Source organism: Ascaphus truei, chromosome 1 (assembly GCF_040206685.1).
Source record: "Ascaphus truei isolate aAscTru1 chromosome 1, aAscTru1.hap1, whole genome shotgun sequence".
NCBI classification, from domain to species: domain Eukaryota; kingdom Metazoa; phylum Chordata; class Amphibia; order Anura; family Ascaphidae; genus Ascaphus; species Ascaphus truei.
The window spans coordinates 165,488,923-165,510,265 of NC_134483.1; the positions used below are offsets into that span (position 1 = coordinate 165,488,923).

The 21,343-nt window shown below is 41.8% G+C and overlaps 1 protein-coding gene across 6 annotated transcripts in view; it reads left to right on the plus strand.

The window, feature by feature from the left end:
* The window catches only part of PIP5K1B (phosphatidylinositol-4-phosphate 5-kinase type 1 beta), a 159,128-nt gene that overhangs the window by 21,996 nt on the left and 115,789 nt on the right, over positions 1 to 21,343 (plus strand). The window contains exons 2-3 of one of the 6 annotated variants that reach the window (XM_075597570.1): positions 7,725 to 7,851; positions 16,583 to 16,680. The exons of 3 other annotated variants lie outside the window; for them this stretch is intronic. The gene's annotated coding sequence lies outside the window, so the exon portion shown is untranslated. The remainder of the gene's footprint in view (positions 1 to 7,724; positions 7,852 to 16,582; positions 16,681 to 21,343) is intronic. 2 more of the 6 variants (XM_075597561.1, XM_075597578.1) reach the window with 2 other exon arrangements.

Sequence of the window (21,343 nt, forward strand, 5' to 3'; positions counted from 1 at the left end):
GGGTATGAGGTCAGTGAGAATACCTGGCAGGGTATGAAGTCAGTGAGAATACCTGGCAGGGTATGAAATCAGTGAGAATACCTGGCAGGGTATGAAATCAGTGAGAATACCTGGCAGGGTATGAAATCAGTGAGAATACCTGGCAGGGTATGAAATCAGTGAGAATACCTGGCAGGGTATGAAATCAGTGAGAATACCTGGCAGGATATATAACGGCGAGATTCTCTAAACTCGGAGATCACCTTTCCATACAATCTGACACGGAACCCCATTGAACTCAATTGGGGCTTCCGGGTCAGACCACACAGCTTGGCGATCTCGTATTTTAGATAATCTGCCCCTAAGAATTATACTAATTTCAATTTTAATTTAGATTCACTAACCTGTATATACAATTCAGCGAGAGTAGTTATGGGGCGGTGAATTGATATTAAAAGCATAAGGTGTACAGTATAAAAGGATACTGGGGTTATGGATCAAAGTCTCCTAGATGTAAAAATCCACAAGATTTATTAGCACAAGAAACATTGCTTGCTTTGATGGTTTTTTTTTTTAATTCGATGGATATGGTACAGAACGGGTGTATTTGCAGTGAAAGGTTTTCTTTTGCAAATCTGGTGCAGTATTTCCGCTCTGATTTTGACCTGGTCTTGCTCCCGGGACATTTTGATAGATCACCTCAGTGAGTTTTTTTTTAGCTACTTGTGGTGTAGTTTGTGTCCCAGAGATGGGGAAATAGATCATAGACATTATCATATGCCACACCCCCCTCGGCACTTTGCGATCAAGTGACTGTTCTTCGGGCGCCACTGGAGAGGAAGGCCGCCTCTTCCATGCCTCACCCAGCCCGATTGCAATCCTCCACAGGAGCGCAGAACACAAACAAACACCCCAAGAAAACGAGAACACTGCAGTAGTTACTACGTCATGGGGCCCTTGGGGCGCCAGCTTCTATGAAGTGGTAGCTACGTCATCGGGTAACCAAGGGGTTAATAAAAAACTAATAATATATGTTAATATTATCAAACCTATACCGAAGAAACTTCGTTTTCATTTTGGTCACTTTTGCATTTTCAGTCCAGACAGTGTCATTTTGCATTCAGACTACAACGTTGTGAGCCTCGCCGTTTTGTCAGGTCCCAGCATACTAGTCTTTTACAGTCTTTGTTATTGTCTGCTTCTTGGTGGTCAGCATTTTGTAAGTATAGTTTAAAGAGCATTTCCTATTTAAAAAAAAAAAGGCACAAAATAAATTCCTCTAGGTGAGAAGGAGGGGGTCTCCGGAGCCCCCCAGGACCCCAGGCGGTTGAAAGCGAATTAAAAAAAATTCGCAGCCTACTGCAGCACTAGCAGCTCGTCTAGCAATACACATTATATTTCTCCCACATACGCTGCAGATACAGGTTGTGTAAACAAGGGGAGGGGGCGATTCAGTGATAGCAATTGCACTGTAATCCTTAGAAGTAGAAAAGTACATTATGTACTGCGACTAGCTTAACTACCTTTAAGGCAAATGCCGTGAAAGCAATAGATTGAAGGAGGTTAAAAATGGATAGTTTAGCGCTCAAGACATTCCATGCACTTAAGAAAAACATTATTTGAGTTAAAGAGCATCTGAGCGCATACACATCATGTGTGTAAGATTGGGGACAAGTTGAACTACATTGTATTCATGTGATAAAGGGGTGATGTCAAGACAATTTGGAAACAATAGCAAAGACCTTAAAGTTAACATCATTCACTGTGTAGTGATATCTATGTTTTTTGTTGTTGTTTTTCTTGTTTCTACAGAGATAAAAATATCACTTGTGAGCACATTCACATGTCTCAGACAGGTCTGCAACCCTGCCTGCCTTATCTCTTAGCATACAGTGCTTCCAATGCTGCTAGGGATTCTGGGAAATGACATGCAAATAAGCACTCTCAGCGCATCACTTTTTGCTTATAGTCCAATTTAGCAAGCAATGTGGTGGAGCAGGAGCACAGCCCAAGTCCATAAGTGGAAAAAAATAAAAAGATTCCAAAGCAAACTCCAAATGAAGATACGTTTATTGTGTTAGCTCACAATATGCAGGGGTGGAATGCACCTACGCGTTTTGCGCAAAGCACTTTATCAAGGTGTCAATTTAACATGGACCCCTATAAGCTTATGCCTGCCATATTACATAGATTCTCAGCACAGCCTGGGGTAAAGAAGTGCAAAGCCAGTAACCCTACTCACAGACAGCTGGTTTTGACCTTTTGGTCTCATCAGTGTGAGGCTGGTTATACTGGCTTTGCAATGTGAAGCTGGAATAGGTTTCAACCCCACATTATATATAACCTCTGTATCCTACATTTCTTCACCTATAGTGCGCTTGTAGCCTACAAAAATGATTTAACTTCTTATCCCTTTTACTGACAGAAAAGCCCTCTAGCAGCGAGAAGGTTAAACAAAATCCCTTAAACGTTTCTGTTTAAACACACCTCTTTTTAAAAAAAAAAATTTTTTTAATAAAATGAAAAACCTGTTGTTTTGAACCATGACCTTGATTCTTGGCATGTTTTAGTTTTCTATTAAAAGCCCGGCAGGCAGGGATAAAATATTTTTATTAAAATTCCTGAATTCAGGTGGCATGGCTAAAGTGACAGCACAGTCACGTGTGTTGTGTTAGCGCAGTGAGAGAATGCCTTTATCTGAGCTACTTCCAAGCAAAGAGAAAAATGACGGCCTAGCTTAAGCCTTCTTGAAACACTTGTAAACATCCCAACTGAATCCCCATCAGATGTATACAGTGTGTTATTTACAATAAACCACTTTAAATTACGTTATGAATAATCAACTTGACACAGCAAGCTCACCTTTAAAGTATTCATTTTTGAGAGCGCAGAAATAATGAAGCAGAGTGTTTTTCGACCTTTCAGTTTTACTAGGCACTTAAACTATGCAGCTTCCAAGTGTGATTCTCATAAAGGACGTCGCACTGTTAGTGGTGAGGACCTGTTATTGGGAACGGTTGACATACTACAGTCATAAAACTTAAGCAGATAAGCTAATAGTACATTAACAGCTCAGTATATGTTTAAAGCTGCAATCCCACATATAGTAATTGGCCGGTTGAATTTCTTAGGGGCCTCTGAATGGGGATGTGTTTTTCAGTCACGTTTTCTTGACCCTTATCCCACCCACCCTGTCCTTGTCAGAGATCCAATAAAGTTGAGGTGGGAGGGGGGGGGAGGGGGAGGAGATGGGACTTGCTAATCACACAGTGATAGCACACAAACTGGAGCAGCCAGGGGTAAGCAAACCCCTCCCAAGTCTAACTTTTTAAAAAAATACATAAAAAATACATGTAGGTGTCCGATTTGGGTAAAAAAGGTATCATACCCAAACAAGACCCCTTAAACATAGCACTGGGATTAGATCACTTTGGTCCAAGAGGGGATTTCCCTTTTACTGTCAAGTAAATCAAAGGTGCAGCCACCACTCAAATATGAACTTACGGCTGTGACATGTTTAAAGAGTTAAAGCTAGTTCATACCACATCACATAATCCAGTCCTGTAGCACTCACCCCATATCCCATAGCTGTCAAGGCATATAGATATTTACATATGTGCCATCATTTTACAATACATCCAATCGTGGCAATACGCAATAGATACATTAGTAATAACAACTTATCACAATGCGGAATCCATTTGAAAGTAAGTAAACATTTGCAAACAATCATTGTCATTACAATCTGAAGAATTCTAATAGGATTCCCGTTCTAGCAGGTCCACCGTCTCTATTTCCTCCCTGATGTGGCAGCATAGCATGTGGTTTATCTGGATTACATCCATGATAGTGTTTAAAGTGCTTAATCATATTAAAATCAGCATTTTCATTTCTCTATCAGGTTTCGATGTCCTCATATCATTTTACAAAGTTGCCGATTAGTGGTATCCACATAAATATAGTTACAGGGGCATAAAGTAAAATGACTATGGGCCTTATTTACTTTGCAGTCTTCTGTTTCAAGACACCGGCTGGCGCTGGAGATGACATGGGCTTGTATTCCAGCCCATGCACTAGAACGGTGATTCAACCCTCTACTCGGGGAACCTTCACCTTCCAGAATTGAAGAATGAACAAATTAGGTGATATTGCACTTTGTTTTACGAATGAATAAAGTGTTGGTTGACTTACCCCCAGAACATGGACTGTTTTGTGTTCCCTGAGGATAGGGTTTAAAACCACTGCCCTATAACTGCCCCACCCCTGATTGAAGGGTTTTGGTCACTAGCAATGCTTCTGCCACACTGGTGGTACCACATTGCGATACGACGAGTCAGGTTCTCAAGGAAACAACATATTAATACACAAGTGGCTCTCAGTAAACCTTTGGCATTCAAATGTGTACATAAAAGCCATTGTGAAGTGTAAGGACACGTCACCGTTTAGAGCAGGTAGTAGAGCTGGTTGATTTGTCTGAATATGAGCAATTTTATTGACTTAAATTGCCATTTGCAGATTATAGTTGCACATTCAAAGTCCTAAAACAAATATATTTGGGTCCCAGAAACCTCACCCATTTTTAAACTCCCTCAGAGCTAAAGTGGTTAAAATGCAAATTTTGTTCATTACAGTAAACGTAACGTTGTATTGTATATTTTTTAATATAATTAACAACATCAACATTCTAAAAAGTAGTAGTAAAAAAAAATCCCCCCCCCCTTAGGCTGCGTCCACGTTAGCGCTGAGCGCGCGGCTCTTGCCGAGTTTACTTCTTGCAATATTAATCCACACGTCCCTGCTCACGCGGCGCGCGGGCACGTAAGCTCTCCCAAGCTTGGTGCTGGAGACCGTTCAATTGGATTTTGGAGCGCAGAGCTGGGTCACATGACTCTGCTCTGACCAATGGGGAGAGAGAGGCAGTATAGGCTGAGCAGAGAGAGGTGGAAGGGGTGGGGGAGCGGACAGAGGTGGAAGCACAGGCTCCGGTCACAAAGTCTTTTATTGCCGGGACTCTGCCCAGGGTCACTAAGGAATTCTGTGTAGAACCAAGTCCGTATTATAAGGTGCATGAAGCAGGGGGCATTTACCGAAAACAAGTTACTTTGAAGTTACTAACTGTAAGACCGAGTACTGTACTGTGATGGCACACACAGACACACACATAGACACACAGACACATACACACACAGCCCCGATCCAGACAATGACATTCCCCCTCCCTTAATAGCCACGCCCCCCGCTCCTGCTCTAAAATTATTGCAGGACAGCCGATCGCTCATGCTTGGGGAGTTGGTGACGTCACCGCTCTCAAGCATGAGCGAGCTAAGCGGCAGCGTGGCCGCAGCCTTAGGCCTCGGCCAGGTAGGGAACAGGTGCGCTGGCGCTCGTGCGCTGCGCCCTGCTCGGCCAGGCAATTCCCGGCAATAGCCGTGGCCGGCTAGGTGCGCGCACGTCTGGGAACGTGGCCACAACGTCACGGAGCTGGTTCGCCCTCATTGGGCAAACCGCTCACGTGACGTGCTTGCGAGCAGCAAATTTAAATTTGCTTGCTCGGCAAGCAGCTAACGCTGGCCACACACATTGTCGCAATGTGTCTCATCGAGCCGTGCGCACCCGCCCCCTGGAGCAATTACTTATTGCTGAATTTACTCAATTATTTATCTATACCTAGAGTAAATGACTACCGTGCATGCATAGTTACAAACATCACACGTTCAAAAATTCATGACCACCAAAACAATGTCGGTACAGTACGGCAGAGTCTCAGGAATTGCTTACAGTGGCTAAGGATCCCCAGTTCATTTCGTTGACCTGAACTTGAGTATGGAGATGTTCTTCTTTGGGATCTAATGAGGAAGCAGGAAAGGGGCCATGTTGGGAATAACCATGGCAAAGTAACCTTGGTTGTTGGTAAGAGACACATGTTACCAGTGACTATCTTAGAATGTATCACTTTCATAGGATTCTCGGATATATTTGACTTTATGACACAGACATAGCATTAATGGACTAAGGTCTGAATGTGTTGCAGAAGCATATGCACTGCAATCATTCATTACTCTCCATGTACTTGGAAATATTTATACCTGTCAAGTTAATTTGAAGTTATACATCAATTCTAATAATCAAACTTGAATGTTAAAGCAAAATGTTACGTCAATTTATGTCAAGTCCAACCCTGGACATGTAGGCAAGATATATTGATACTGGGTATAATTATACACTTGTAACATCAATAAGTTCCTACGATTCAAAGGGTGGACATACAGAAGGAACCTCTGGGGCAGGCTCTCATTCTGTCTCCCATTAATAACCAATAGTGCAGTTGTCCATGCTGGACAGACTGTCCTACTGGTTATTAATATTAGCTGGAGGGAGAGATCGATAGAACGGCTAAAGACCTAAGACACACCATCCTACATTTACAGAAGTTATGCAAAAGTTACCTTGATGTTAGTTTTTTTAATGAATATAGCATGATAGCATTCGTTTCGTCAGTAGGGGAGGAGGTTGGAGATACTTTCCACCTGCCACAGTCACGTTTTAATAAGGAAATATATGTCCTAGTGAAATATGTGGTATTCAATTACTGTACTAATTAATTTGCTTCTCTAGTAAACAGTTTGTTTCAGAATTGTGCCCAGAATCCCTGGCTGCAATGGAAGCGCTGTATGCTAAGAGATAATGGGGAAAAGCAGGGTTGCAGACCTGTCTGAGACGTGAAAGTGCTCACAAGTGATAAGTTTATTTTCTGTGTTTTTTTTAAAACATTTTTTGTTACTATTTATTAATATTTTTTCTCCTAATTTATTCATAAAAACGTTCATTCTTGGTCTGACGCAGGGAAGATCTAACTTAAATGTTCCATTAACAGTACAGATGTAGCAGGACATATTGTGTGTGGTACTGGGGCAAGCTGGGTGCCAGAAGATTGCCGCTGTTTGGGGGGTCTGAACCAGAATCACGGACCCCCGCAGCGATGTTGTGTAGCAGTATCTCTGGAGACAATGAGTCCTGCTACTGTATGTGTTTTACGTCATGTAATACTTGCCCACATGCTTGGTAAATTGTACTAACATAAATATCCATAAATAGTTTTTATCTTTTTTATGGTTATTCTAGGATGTGGTTAATTGCTTTGCAAATGTAAATATGAAAACTTGGTGAGAAGCAAAACGTAATTGTGATCTGCGTTACAGTATCCAAGCTGGTTTCCTTAGATGCTTGCTAGATTCTCATACATAGCGGACCTCCATTCGATTCCAAAAGTTGTGGTGACGAAGGTTGAGTTATAGAGCCGTTTTTAGACAATCTAAATTTAGGAGGAGCTGCATAAATATTAAGAAACAGCTTAAGGATTCTCAGTAAAAAGTATCTATTTTGGTCTGTATGTTTTTTGCTCTTTATTCTTTCAAGAAGAATAGTTCAAAAAGGGCATGGACTCAACATGTTCCTTTAGACATACTTTTCTTAGTACAATATTTGACGATATCCCTGTGTGCAGTAACCACTGGTCTCAAGCAATGTTACTCATTGCTTAATGCTTGCTCTATATTCATGTCCCACGTCAATTTCTCAAGGAATATGGCAACTCTTTGACCTCCTTGCAGTTTCACAAAAGACTTGCTATAAATAATATTATTTCTGAACTGTAAATATTTGCCGATTGTATTGAGAGCGGTAACTAAAACTGTCCCTGTATTTTCTTACGTGGTTTGGTATCCTTAACCTTTTCTTCCTACCAGGTTGTTGTTGACGTTTGCAGCCTTCTGACAGCTGAATAGAAAAAGAATGCGGCTAAACCTTTTTCCTCCGCACTTTTTCTTTCTTCTTCTTCTCTCTGTTATGGCAACGCAGAAAGTGAATCACACGGTAAGAATGTTACAGAAATAGAAAGTTTCATAGATGAGAGAGAAGAGATAAAGATCTTAATATATAGCATTGCAAAATTGTTGGAGGAAGTCGGTTTTAACAGGTAATACAATTAAAATATATTGGGTCAAACGCCAATACAATATTAAATATCTATTACCATCTTAATGAACCAATTCTATTGGCAGCACATTATCAATTAAATGGAATCTTGTGAATATTGTTATCACATCTAATATGCAGTGTGGTCAAGAATTCGTTCCGAGTAAAGCAATGAGTTGTTAATTCTTCTGGCAAGGAAGAGGTATGCCAAGTGCGCTTTTAAATACAGTATATAGTATCGCCATTAAGAGAAATGATGTCCCCTTTTCAATCTTTGGGCAGTGTTTGATGCCAGAGGATAATATTCAATATGAAGACCTTGGTGCTTGTTATATTGGATTTTAAATTCCAATTAGGTTCTTCATCATATTGTAAAGGTACAATATTAACTGCAGTGACATTTCAGTGTCAGACTCCTTTAGGTGGCCATGTTCATAATAATGAATAATCACTGGAATATAGGATTGCATTAAGTCTACATTAAACACTCTTTTTTTCCCCTCAAAATCTCTTGGAAAGTTTTGTCCCAAGTACTGGCCATTTTTAATACTGCATTAAACATGGCCATATTCTTTTAGTTCATGCGGGTTGGCTTAGGGTGTATTTCTCACATTTTATAGAGGGTGGGAAATATATATCCCCCCTTTTGTATCCCCCTGAGGAAGGTCCCATTCTGTAGGACCGAAACGTTGGGTTTCTGGATGTATTTTTGCTTTCACTAATACACTTTGATTTTCAACATTGATTGCTGTCTCTTGTTTACCAATCCTTGGAACGGTAACGTATAACTACATTCTCTATATGGGACGTGCACCTGTGGCTTACCAGCACCTATTGGAGTGCCAACTGCCTTATCTGACTATATATATAGATATATATGTAGATATATATATATATATATATACAGTATACATTTGTATGATGTGTTCTTTCTCTGAAGCCCACTGGACAACTCTCACCTTCCTCAAGCTTAAGCCATGCTTATCCTTCTCTTCTAAAAGAATATTGTAAGACCCTGGATTAAAAGTATTACAAACTATGTATAATGTGAACCACGTTAAAGGAAAGGTAGTGAATTTATTTCATTGGTGAATTGCCCATACAGAGCCTAAGTAGGAATATAACCATATCATATCCTTACACTCAAGTAACGGGCGGATAGACAAAACCTCTTGGTTCTGTGCAAATTTTTGTCATTTGCAGAATTTGGGCAAGCTATTTTTTCCCGCTGATATTCATGCACTTTTATCTGGGAAATAAAACAGAAACGATGACAAACTTATCCTCCTGAAAACATGCACTTTATAGGGACTATAGAGCAGTAATTTCTTTTTCCATTATGCCTAACACTATACAGGGTACTCTTGTGCTGGTTCCTTTTGTCATTGCACCTTGTTTTATTTTAGAAGGCACTGTGCCTGTTTTAGAATTAGCCCATGCATGGTTGACATTGGATAAAAGGCAGTAGTAATAATAATAGAAATATACATTTCAATATGGTGAGTCTTATATCTGTATTGTCTGGTGTACTTTTTTTTCCCTTCAAAATAATCTATTGTGACACCTGATGACCATAAGCACCTGTATTTGATGTGTTGTAATATTTGAAAAGTGCTTATGAGCCAACTGGCATTTTGTAAATTATTGTTCCTAGGCCTGCGGAACTCAGGTTACAGTAAGTGGGTAAAGGGTGTGAAAAGGGAAAATAAAAAGGGTGTTTCTCAAACTGCTTCCTGGTAAGACACAGCAGAAACTTTGAACACGAACCTGCAACTATGGCAAAGTCTCATAGGCTAGGGACAGGGGTTCACCTGGAAATCAGGCCTCCAGAAATCACCGTGCCTGCTTTGTGACATACGCTCGATGAAACTGCAGCACACTTTACTGCTACAGCTACTGAGCTTTCAATTGCTAAATGAAAGTTGGCTCATCCTCAGAGATCCTTCAGTCTCGAGCACATCACTTCTAAATGACTTGTCCCCAGCTAGTTTATTACTCCCAGAAATGAATTGGATTTATCGCAGCCCCAGATGGATCTGGCTTGTGAAGAACACTCCCGCTTCCACGTCGCGCTGCAAGCTGCCTCGGTTATTTCACCTGCGCCCATCATGAAATTAAAGGGGGAGGAGGGGGAAGGAGTTCAATATGCAAGCCTGTCAGTAAATGGAAATGTGCACAACCCCAGCACATTAACTGGCTCTGTGTGTCACAGGAATTTGCCGGCCTGAGCATTCCAAACGCTGTCATTTACGTCAGTCTGGTTGACGTCAGTCCACCCACCTGTAATTGGGAATTAATCACATTGCTCTGTTACCCATTTCCTCTTTGGATGCACCTGCAGGGCTAGAAATGTGCATCTAGGTAGCTGCATAAAAACCTCTGAAAGATTATTGCAAAGCGCCTATGAGATGGATTGCGCTACATACTTAGATTGTGAGCTCTTCGGGGCAGGGACTCCTTTTCCTTTTTTATATGTTATATCATTATGTCACGTGTATTACTGCTGTGAAGTGCTATGCACATGGATGGCGCTATATAAATAATGGTATACATACCTACATAGAAGCAAGGTATTATTATTATTATTATTTTATATTATTATTACTTTTACAGTGATTCATTTTGACTTTAGTCATTCAGCATTTATTAAATAATAATCTGAGTCTACATAAGGTTATGAACATGCTGATGTATTATTGTAAAGCATTCTGAAACTTATAGGCCCTAGGCTGGACATTATTATTGCTAATTACTATTATTATTACTACTTTTATCATCATTATGTTTGATTTTAGACATGAAGCATGCTCACATAAGAGAAAGTACCCACAGGATTACGATAAAGAATGTGGACAATGGCTGCACATCTCTCCATTTGACCATGTTATCTCCCCAGCACTGAAAAACCTAATAAAATAAATACAGGCATACCCCGGTTTAAGGACACTCACTTTAAGTACACTCGCGAGTAAGGACATATCGCCCAATAGGCAAACAGCAGCTCACGCATGCGCTTGTCAGCACGTCCTGAACAGCAATACTGGCTCCCTACCTGTGCCGAAGCTGTGCGCAAGCGGGGAGACTATAGAGCCTGTTACACATGTGTTATTTACATCAGTTATGCACGTATATGACGATTGCAGTACAATACAAACATCGATACGTGAAAAAAAGGTAGTGCTTCACTTTAAGTACATTTTCACTTTACATACATGCTCCGGTCCCATTGCGTACGTTAATGCGGGGTATGCCTGTACAGTGATATACACTCTATTGAATCTCTAATGAACTAGGTTGTTGGTTCAGACAAATCTATATTTTGGCAGCAACAACAAAAAAAAAGTCTTCCACAACGCCAAGGTGACCCTAAATGGCAAGTCCGAGACTAACTTGAAAAATGTACCTCAATTAAAACTTTTCAAGATGTATTTAATTCTTATTAAGAAGGACTTCATGTCTACCACAACATTAATGACTAGTTACGCTTTCCAGTTTCTTATTAGCTTCTTGTCTGCAAAGATAAAACCAATTAGCTAGATTAAACTATTCTTTCTTTCCAGTTACCCGGTTTTTCACCCTCTGTCTTGTTTAGTCTCCATTCTTTCCGCCCCCACTGTATTCTAGAGTACTTTTCATCCCCATGATCTCATGAGTGCAGTACCCATGTGTGGAATAAGTCACTGTCCCTGCTTTTCCAATGAGCACGTTGTCTTTTTACACAATCATCTGAGGAGCATCATGGCAGCTCTCTTGAATATTCCTTGGTGCTCCACTAACTATAATATGTTAAAGCAAGCCAGGAAAGTTGATTCAAAAGCTTTGTAGTGTGATGATGTTGACAGCTGTAATGTGTGATGCACATATACTTGTATACCAAAAAGAGTGGTCTTTTCATACTACCATGGTAACATTGTCCCACCATTAACGCTGTAGTCTTCCCTGATGTTCACTCTAGGCAGGGTTTATTTATCGTTTGTAGACTGTAGTGGTGTTGTTTATATTACTTTCTTTAGTGAACCATTTTACTTAAATAAGCAATCCAACGTGGTTTCTTTTTAATTATTATTATTAATGATAATCGTAATAATCTTCATCTTTTTCTAATACAGGATTGAATCAGGGGGTCTCCGGAGCTGACCCCCTGCTTTAGGAGTTACTTACCTCCGTAGTAGGTGCTGATAGCCACTCCAGGGTTCACATTACGGCTGCTTTTCAAAGCCCCCCGGGCCCTGCAGACCAATAGGAAGCCGTGACGTTGTGGCTTCCTATTGACCCACAGGACCGGGGGCTTTCAACTGCAGAGCGATAACTGCATCCCCTTAGGAGGTAAGTATCTCTGGAAGCAGGGGGTCTTCAGAGCTCAAATTAATGGGGTTCAGTCCCGGAGAGAAGAAAAAAAACTCTTGGATTGCTCCTTTAATGCAGGGCATTGTGTAACAAGGTAGTTACATACTGCAGTATACTTTATAAATGACATGCTAATTCCTTCACGTGTGACATTTAAAGCCTCCACATATATAGTGATTTGTAATGTGATAAATATCTTTGCCCTGCTTCTGCAGGATCTGAACTCCAGCTGGTCCAGCTGTCAATAGTTAAAGGCATCTTGTAGTAACTAATCATGTGCAAACCCTGTTGTACAAAACTACCCATTTTGAGTCAGTGGGAGAACAGCACAATGCAGTCTTTTCATTCATAGTTGTAATCCCAAATATTTATTGAGTGTCTCAAAAACCAGTGTCCTGTGCCCAGCATTTATTAGAGTTTTCAGAAATGTCTCAATATATATATATATATATATATATATATATATATATATATATATATATATACACACAGTGTTCGACAAACCTATACATCCGATCTCAGATGCGCTATTAGAGTGGGTTGGGGTTCCTTACAATGCATCCGACATCAGATGCGCTATTAGAGAGGGTTGGGGTTCCTTACAATACATCTGATCTCAGATGCGCTATTAGAGAGGGTTGGTGTCCCGCAGAATTTCACAATATAATTATAGGGTTCATTCATCATAAAAAGGTTGAAAACCACTAGTCTAGAATGTCTCCAGTATTGCATACTGTTTAGGGACACATGCTGCCCCTTTGCATCCACTGAACAAGTTGTGCTTTTATGTCCACTGTATTCGCAGTACTGTCCTATCATGTCCGACTCAAATTTACCTAGCTCAGTTTACTGACTATTTGTCTTCTATTCAGATAGACCAGGGGTGCGCAAACTCGGCGGCTCAAGATTTTCTATGGATAGCGTGGTGGTTACAGAGGCCCTGCTCTCTTCTCCAAGGCATTTAAATGTCGGGGGAGGCGTGAGGCCTCTGTAAAGCCCTTACCTGCTCTCTGCCGACTCTTCAGCGACGCGTCACCACGCGGCGTCATATGACCCCACGGGATCATGTGGCGGGTTGCGTCACCATGGCAACGCGCATCAAATGACGCTGCGGGGTCACGTGACGTCACATGGCCCGCACCGTCATTTGACGCCGGGTCCTTGGAGGCGGGGGGGAGGGGTGAGCACTGGGGCTGCCAGGCAGGGGGGCGAAGCTCGGGAACTTTGCACACCCCTCATATAGGCTACTAAGTATCAATATGCATTGATGAGACATTTCTTTTGAGCTGTGTCGCTCTGGGATCCATTTACCAATCAAGGACACATGACACATGGGTTGTTTGGTAGCCCTGAGCTTCCTTGACCCAGTGTGGGCTTTTCAAGCTGTGTACGTGTTCAGCGTATTGCTGTTAAAATGGGTTGAGATCTAGAAGCGCGACATTGTCCGTGTGCTTCGTTACATATGTTATCCGAAATGTATAATGTTTGAGGCTTAGGGAACCAGTGTGAGATGCCTAGGGCATGTGGATGAACTTGTAAGTGCTTTTTTTTCTGGGGATTAAACCCAATAACTTATCACTGGCATTAATTCACGCTTGATGTCAGTAGGGCGGTAGCGTTTGTTACTCAATATATACAAGATCATTCATTTACAGTATATGACAAGAAAGTAGCCGTTTATTGTATACAAATCCCATAAAACAAGTGCAAGCAAATACTGTATCTCTAGAGCGCTAAAGTATAAAAGAAATAACCTCTGAAGACAAAGGGGTGCATTTGAATTCTTTATACTCCGAAAGCAGCCTTTTTGGACATTTTCGGATGAAAATCCTGATTGAGGTCTATGGGGATTTTCATCTCAAAATGGCCGAAACATCTGCTTTGGAGTATAAAGAATTTGCCCCAAATTCTTATTAAGGGATAACATTCTCAAATAATGTAAATTAACTCTTGTATCTATACTATAATTCTAAATTGGATTCCGTCGGTTTGTTTGTATCTCCGAAGCATCGAAATCTCAGAAACGGCACCACGTAGCACAACAAAACTTTCACTGTACATTCTGCTGCAGATTTGTAGGTCAACACAACTATTTTGAGCTTTCAATGTGACTAACCTACCAAATTATGGACATTGTAAATTTCCGTCGGCTGTCCAGCAAATCTGTTAGAGCAGGAGCAGGGGGTGGGGGGCGTGGCTACCAAGGGAGGGGGCGTGTCCTTACCTGGATCGGGGCTGTATGTGTGTCTCCGTGTCTCTGTGTGTGTGTTTGTGATGTGAGATGTGCGGGGGAGATGAGCCAGCGGGGGGAGAGGGGAGATGTGCCAACGGGGGCAGGGAGGGGAGGAGATGTGCCAGCTAGCGGGGGGAGATGGGGGAAGATGTACCAGCGGGGGGGCGACACATGTGCCGGCAGCGGGGCGAGATATACCAACGGGGGGGGGGGGCGGGAAAATGTGCCGGCAGCGAGGGGACATGCCACAGCAGCGCGGGGAGATGTTCCACCAGCGAGGGGGGAGGAAGGGCGGGACATGTTCCTGCAGTGGGGGGAGACACACACAGACAGACACATACACAGACACACACAGACAAAGACAAATCTCACCCTGCACTACATCCAGCAGTGGGGGTGGGGAGGGGGGCACAAAATCTAGTTATAAATAAAGTACCACCAATTGCAGTGATTTCCAACCGGGGTTCCGCCAGCACAACTCAGGGGTTCCGCGGCCACCCGGGGGTGAGAGCTGGGACAACTCTCCCAGCTGTCCCAGGAGCAGCGTCACCCCATATAGCAGTGACCCGGCGGCTGCCGAGCTCAGCAGCAGCCGCCCGGTCACTGCTATACTTCCTCTCCCTGTCTGCTCCGGTCGGCGCCGGTAGTTGTGTCAACTTCCAGCTGACAGGAGGGAGAGAAAGGATTGGGCGCGCACGCCCGCTCAAATGTGTGTGTGTGTAAGTGGGAGTGTGTGTGTGTGTGTGTAAGTGGGAGTGTGTGTGTGTGTGTAAGTGGGAGTGTGTGTAAGTGGGAGTGGGAGTGTGTGTGTGTGTGTGTGTGTGTGTGTGTGTGTGTGTAAGTGCGAGTGTGTGTGTAAGTGGGAGTGTGTAAGTGGGAGTGCGTGTGTAAGTGGAAGAGTGTGTGTGTGTGTGTAAGGCTACGCTTATAGTGCCGGTGACGGCGACGCAACGGTCACTGGAAAATCAAATTGAGATGACTTCCAGCGATCGCGAACAATCGGTCGCTCCATCGCACCGTCGCATCACGCTTACTATAAGTGCACGCGACCGCGGCAATGCATTTGTTTTGCTGCGGAGTGGCTGTCGTCGTCGCCGGCACTATAAGTGGGAGAGTGTGTGTGTGTGTGCAAGTGGGAGGGGGAGAGTGTGTGTGTGCGCGCGCAAGTGGGAGGGTGTGAGAGGGAGTGTGAGAGGGGAGAGGGACGGGGTCGAAGGGGGGGCGAGAGACGGGGTGACGAGGGGGGGGAGACAGGGGCAAAGGTGGGGGAGGGAGACGAGTGCGAGAGGGGGGAGAGACAAGGGCGACGGGAGGGGGGAAGAGACAGGGCGATGGGTGGGGGGGAGAGAGAGAGGAGAGTGACACGGCGGGAGGAGACGGGGACAAAGGTTGGGGTTCCCCAGAATTTCAAAATCAAATTCTGGGGTTCCCTAACCAAAAAAAGGTTGCAAACCACTGATCAAGATACTACTATTTTTCATTGCCACAGAGTTATTACTGTCCCAGTGATGCAGGCAGAAACAGCAGAGATCACCATCTCATTAGGTTATTGATTGTAGTGCAGGCGACTTCCCCTTGGCACCACATTACAAATGTGCTGAATAACAGCAGCTATAGAACACCACATGTGGTATGTCCTGTATCCTTTGGTTGCACCGTGATTGTTTATCGATTGCTGCCAATGGCATTCTGTTGCTCTGATGCACTACTGTGCAGCACAATCCTCCACTACCTCAAGATCACCTCAAACAATTACACCACCCACACAGCTTGTTTAATAAACACAATTCCGGACCATATTATTTCCATAAAATGCACGGAGATTACATAAAAAAATAAAACATTTGCTAAAACAGGCTCAACAGGAAACATGGGTTGCAGCAATAGCTATAAGGTTGCAAAACCAGCCTTCTATTTATTTTTTAACCCTATTCTAATAATGGCTGCACTATGGCCCATATTTATCCAGCGTTGCTACTCCATAGGCCCTTCCATCGCTGAAGACCATTTAGAAACCCATTTAATATAAACACCTTCATCTACTTTTAGAAACCTACGGGGGAATCCACAGACTGTTCTCAACAAACGTTTGATTTTCCACCATGGCCCTACTTGAACACCGACAACCAAATCTACATGGCTTTTTGGTAACTGGACAATTGAAAACATTATGTTATATATACATAATCCTGCAACCAATTGAGTATAATAGCCCATGCCACCATGTGCTTTCTTTAGGAAATCATGCATCCTTAATTGTATCAGAGTAAATTATTTTGTGATAACAATCTAGAGATGTCTGGATAATTCCAAAGAATAGTAAAACGACAAAAAACAAAACACAAAGGGAGTCCAGAGCAACTTCCAATATGACAAAAATACACACTGAAATACCTATATATATCTCTCTTGAAAAAGGGTCATTTAGTTTAACCCTCTGGCCAAAGCATTATAAGCCTGTGAGCCACTTCAAGACATGACCCATAATATCGCAGGCCCTAACACTAACTGATTAAACTTCTTATTTACCTGTATAATTACAGGAACGATTATCTGCATTGGATCACAGGCTTATGATGCTTTGGCCAAAGGGCTAAACTAATTTGTGTTTTGTTGTATACAGTGCCACGCTCAGTAGCACTCCTTTTGACACTTATACATATATATATTTTGTGCTAATTTTGGGGGTTTATATGAGCTTACTGGGTATCTGTGTGAATAGTAAAACGAGTAAGATAATATCCCTGTTGGATTTGAAGTTGGAAATGCAATATTAATGAGAACAAAGGAAATATTAAAAAATACAATCAGATATCTGGCCTTTTCCCCCAAACCAATATGTATTCAATATACTGGGATGTTTGACATTATGCTTTTCCTACTTCATTTGCAAAGCCATTTAATAAATTATGATACAGATATAAAAAAAATTGCATAAAAGGGGTCACGAGGCTGAGTACTCTTACTTTAATTTAAATATTAAAATATAATAAAATAATATAATAAAATAATAAAATATTTTGCTAAGTTACACAGGACTTAAAAAGCAAAAATAATAGGATATGCTGAGGGCATTGGTTAAATCTAATTATGTGGCTCATTATTACTTCTTTAGACAAGACATTATACATATATTAAATAGCATTTGATGAAATATAGTGGAATTCAATTTAAAAAAAAGCCCAATGATACAGTGACATACTAAAATGAAGTACAACTAGGAGTGCAGTCTGTAACTTCTCAGTGTTTTGTTTCATAGGTGTTAATTCCCATCCAGGAATCTACTGGAGACAAATCTGTAATGAACTTGATAAACAGTACAGGTTCTTCAAGATTTTTTGAAAAAATGAATTTTTTGGGAAAGAATGAATTCACATTCTGTACTTTAACAAAATGTGAAGTATGTTTTCTGAAGTTATTTTCACCTTGTTACAAGTAGTTACTTTTGCTTTAATGGCGGGGATACTTATTACCAAGAGACTTCTTAATCCTGTGTGTTAAATTCTTGTTCTCCCACCATTACCCATGTCATTGCCTTGGTGGTCACTCTTGTCTCCAGCTGCATCTCTCTTTCTATCTTCCTTTTGTCATACTATCCAACAGTTTCCCTTCTCTCTCCCCTATGCTCCTGCTTCATTATCTCTGATGCATTGGCCCTTCTTATTATCTACGGGCAATTCCTTTTTTTTTAAGACTTTATTTTAAGGAAAGGATGTGCCCAATCTGTTTTTGAAAAGTTGAGAACCATCTGGATATTTTGAAGGGAAGTAATCATGCACAAGAGTTAATGAGAATTGTCTTCCTAAAATAGGGTTTTAAAACAGATGTGCTGCCTTGTACTGCGTTCTTATTGTTTGCTTAAGCTCAGTTGTTTCACATTAAATAAAGTCAACCTTTAAAAATAGGAAAAGGTAGTTAATTTGTTTTACATTACATGCACTTTGCTCTGAATCATCTGATGGCTGTATTAAAAGGTACACAATGTATAATCTGGAAAACAGAATGAGTGGTACGATAATTAGGCCAGATTACTTATATTACTAAATGGTTTTAAAATAAGCCTTTAGGGTATCATAAAGTTAGCCTACTAATTGAATAATGGCAAATGTAGAACAGTCCCATTTCACCGACATCCCAAAAAATACAAAATGAGACAAGAGCATCTAAGGCACTTATACAAAATCAAGGTTTAAAACTAAACCAGGCTTATCAAACGTAAAAAAAAAAAAATTAAAAAATCCCTTGATTTCCAACAGGGGTTCCTAGGAACCTTTGGCTTCCCCGAGCATCCCTAAAGGGTTCCCTATAATTTTCAGGTAATTTTAAAATTGTAACAAATACAGAAGTATTTACAATGCACCTGATCTCAGACGCGTTATTAGAGAGGGCTGGGGTTCCTTACAATGCATCTGATCAAACTGAATGGGACTGCCAGGAACACCTGCTGTGTTAATCCGATGGGCCATTAGTCTGTCTGCAGAAATGTCACTGAAATGTTGCAGCATGTACCTGGGTCTTGTTGGTGATAGCCCCAGATTTTCCATGGCAAGTTTTACAATACTCGTCGGAACACCTGTATTATTATTTTTTTAAAGTTAACCCGTATTGCTGTTTTAAGCCGAGGAGCTTTTGGGGTCTGTTTTTCTGAAACTCACTTCTGGTGAAAACGCTTAAAAACTTATATCTGATGTGGAGGCAAAATTATTTAGTTTAGACTTTAGAGCAGCGGTGCGCAAACTGGGGAGATTGTCTGTGGGAGGGGTGCGGGGTTTACAGAAGCCCTGCACGCTTCCCGTAGGCATTTAAATGATGTGTCAGGGAAGCGGCGAAGGCCTCTGCAAACCTCACTTACCTTGGCTCAGACGGCTTCTGGAGATGCGTCACCATGGCTTGGGAGCGCAGGGAAAAAAGATTGCACTCCCATGCTTTAGACAATGTGGGAGTCTATAGACTGTGTGGGGTTTTACTCAGTGTTTACAAAAAAACCTCTGCTTCAGTCATTTTAAATCTGCAACTGCACCAGCTGTGTGACTCTGAAATAAATTCTTGTCAAAAATGTTGTTTCCTTACATCACCACAATACAGAACAGTGTTATAATGAAGTCTTAGGAAAACATGGCTTCAGTTCAGTGCAATTCTATAATTGTTACCCAGTATTGATGGCGGTATTCAGCATCTTCAGGTTTGCTACTTGATGTTAGATATACTGTCATCATTTTTTTTTTCTTTCTTGCCTTGGTGTTTCTTCACTCCCTGCTGTTTTATCTAATTAGTGCTTCTCTTCAGCATGTCCTCACTCTCTGTTGACGGTTATGGGAAGCGGCGTGTATATGTGTGTGTGTGTAGAATTAAGTCATTCTCAGGAGAATACGCATTACACTGGAGAATATGTATTACCGTTTCTTAATGAACCGCAGAGCTATAATAAGGTTTGTGTGTGTGAATCTGTACTTGTGCAGCGTCTCATTAGAGCTGCAAGCCACACACTTTAATAGACTTAGGAATGTTTCGTGTCATCTTCACTTATTGCAGTTTACTTCTTTACATACATACATGACTATTGATCACATCACGATCGCCCGAAAACCCCCATTCAATCAATGAGGTTTTTGGCCATTCACAGTTTCAGATGGCCACTTCGGACAATATAGAATTCCCCCTTAATGATCTAAATAGAAGTAGCCGTGTTAGCCCAGTTGCAATCATGCATTAAAAAAAAAATAATGAAGCAAAATTATAAATGGGGCAGCTTATTATTTGTAGTACATTTTATATTCAGGCGTTGAAAAGGAAACGTACTCATTCCATTGTAAGCCCTTTGGGACATGGCTATCCTTTTTTATACTTTCTTAATTGCTCATATACACGTATACTGTATGTAGTTCACTGTTTAAAATTGTGTGTGTTCTTCTTCAAAGCGATGTTTACATGGCTAGCGATATGATATAGAGAAACCGAAAATGGCTATAAAACGGAATTATATTCCCCTTCACCTACAGGCGACTAATTTTGTTTCTCCTTAGTAAAAAATGGAAGTTTAGTAGTTCTGTCTGCAAAACTGGGGCAAATATTGCGCACTGGATTTATCATGGCAAAACCTTCCCATTTGTAACGGTGTTTCCCCCACCGAATCACCGATAGGGGCCATTACAGGGTGTATGGTGCATATACATGCTGGCAACAGGAGGGCTGAGTCGTCCGCCGATGGTAGTGGGGACACAGGAACAGGCTTCTGGGGTTCATACCCCACATATCTCCTTAGCAGTGCAGCGCCACCATCTACCGTGGACTCCAGGAACTGAAGGTGATCTCCCACGGTAGAACTTATTACCTCTCCCCCCAGTAAGGTCACGCACCAGGCAGGAGGTATATTGCAAACAGGAACGGGTTTATTACTACACTCTGCAGTGACAGTTACATAGCAGTCTTCTGCCAGATACAGTCTGTAAGATCAGTTATCACTGAAGATGGTCCCTGGATCGTCACTACAGGCCAAGGGCACCTGCAGCCGTCCTAGTATGGTCCACACTCACTCTCTCCCGGAGGGAAGAGCACATGGGAAGGCCCCAATTTCAGGCTCCCAGTTGTGTGACCTTCCTTCATCAGATGGGAAGGAACAACCCTTAACTTTAGGGCAGTCCTGCCCTTAAGTACAGCCAGAAGGCGGGCACCCTGTTGTCCAAGCTACAACAGGATGTACCACCCTCTGCTGTTACTCAAGTGCAGTACCAAAGGTGAGGGGGAAATCCCCATACCAACTACTGGCAACCTGATAGTACCAGGGTTTACTGCCAGCCCATTTGGGTAAAA